Source organism: Octopus bimaculoides, chromosome 9 (assembly GCF_001194135.2).
Source record: "Octopus bimaculoides isolate UCB-OBI-ISO-001 chromosome 9, ASM119413v2, whole genome shotgun sequence".
Classification (NCBI taxonomy): domain Eukaryota; kingdom Metazoa; phylum Mollusca; class Cephalopoda; order Octopoda; family Octopodidae; genus Octopus; species Octopus bimaculoides.
Genome location: NC_068989.1, coordinates 61757963 through 61760077, shown reverse-complemented (window position 1 = coordinate 61760077; position 2115 = coordinate 61757963). Strand labels below are relative to the sequence as shown.

General features: G+C 31.3%; 1 protein-coding gene across 2 annotated transcripts in view; it reads left to right on the top strand.

The window, feature by feature from the left end:
• LOC106873251 (gamma-aminobutyric acid receptor alpha-like) overlaps positions 1–2115 on the top strand; it is a 647142-nt gene that overhangs the window by 597926 nt on the left and 47101 nt on the right. The window lies entirely within an intron of this gene.

Genomic DNA, 2115 nt, shown 5'->3' with positions numbered 1-2115 from the left:
GTGTGTGTGTGTGAGTGTGTGTGTGTGTGAGTGTATGTATGCGTGTGTTTGTGTGTGTGTGTGTGTGTGAGTGTGTGTGTGTGCGTGTGCGTGCGTGTGTGCGTGCGTGTGTGTTTGGTATCTGCATACGACAGATATCCGCACAGACGAAGTGTATCAAATGTAGGCAGCCATTTTTTAACAACTATTGGGTTGGTGCATAATTATTGCGGCTTCTTTCAACAAATTTTATTCAACAAAAATAATAACAATATTTAACAAAAACATCTTTAAATGACGGTATGGCCGCCTACCAAGCAAATGGAAATCAGTAATTGAAGTAGATGGTGAATATGCTCTGGAATAATCATTTAAAGGTGTTTTTGTTATGTGCTGTTATTGCATTTTGTTGAATGAAATTTGTTGAAAAAAATCCGCAATAATTATGCACCACCCCAATATTTAAATCCAGTCATTCCTCGTTGTGTCATCCTATTCAAACGAAACTAGAAATTCTTTCTCTTGAATTTTGTAATCAGGCCACCCTATCTGCATCTGGAAACATGTCTGTTCGTTTCACTTACTATTTGCAAGATTTTTCCATCTATACAAACGCACACTTAGCATTCCATCGCTTATATTTGTTTGTTTGTATATGTATATCTCTCTAATATATTTCTCATTGTATCTTTGCATAAGTGTGCTTTCATATATATATACACACACACATGTGTGTATGTATATGTGATTGTGCGAGTGTATGTGTGTGCGGGAATAGAAAATGTGTGGTAATAGAAAACAGATAAATTGTTAAAGGCAAGTGAGTAACGTTAGTAACATGTATTCATGTATTGAAATATGCAAATCCTGTCTATTGTGATAATCTTATACATCATTTGCAACTGAAAAGCTAAACGTGAAGTAAAATAGTTCGTCCCCGAATATATATTCCATCCAAATTAGCCACATAGAATTTCAGCAGACAATCTTTTCACATTTATTCTATTCTTGCTTCCTGTCACATGAAAAGATTGAAAAAAATATATTAAGATGTATAATTCAGTAAAATCTATAAAAAAAATTCATGTATGCGAAATAGCTACTTACTTTTTCTCGATTTTATTTCAATCATTCAAAAGCCCGGAGTTGTCGCTCTGTTTTCTTTATTAAATTTCATACTGAAAGTGTTTTGTTTTTTCTTTTTCTAATTTTATGAGAAAGGCGAAGATTGAGCATATATAATAACATTACGTATAAGAAATGAAAATTTCGAGGACTCATGTTCATTCTAAGTTTTCTTTAGTGGAAATTAGCTGTTAGTGCAAAGGAAAATTTCGAAATACTTCTGAATATGCATTATTGAAACTGGTTTTGCTTTTATTTCTCTGGTAATTATCATTAATTTTATAATCACTTGATATTAGTAAAGATTGTTTATTACTTTGCTTTATAATAGAGAACAGGTAATTCTAACTCGTCTCTTTCCATTTCATAAAGTTGTGCATATTACTGTGTCTGTTATAAATACATAGAAATAATCTACTTTGTTTAGGAGCGAATTTAATGGGAATGTTATCTCGCCTATCACAGCATATATTTTAAAATTACAGCATCTCAAGCTACCAATATATGTTCAAATATTTCTATTATTCAGAATACAACAGATTTAATAAGAAATATGCTTATGATATCCTAATTAGTAATGTGGGGTATAACATCATCCGAGGCCGAAACACATTGAATGAATATTACAATAATATTTAAAGGTATATTATCTGTTAGTAGAGTTTCTCCTGCATGAGAAAATAAGGCACTTTTCATTGATTTCATCCGAAATACTAACGTTATGTTCCCATTATTTGTAAATCAGAAAGTCTCCATCTCGTTTGTATCATTTGAGAAATTAGGCATTCTCTAAAATTACATTAAGTAGGGAAAAAAACCATGATGATATCGTGAAATACATGATATAATTTTTCAGACTCTTCTCTAGTTGGTTCCCATTTTTCTTCATGCGTATATATGTCTATATATATATATATATAGAGAGAGAGAGAGACAGAGAGAGAGAGAGAGATGAAGAAAGAGACATATACATATTACGTATATTATATATATATATTAATATACATACAG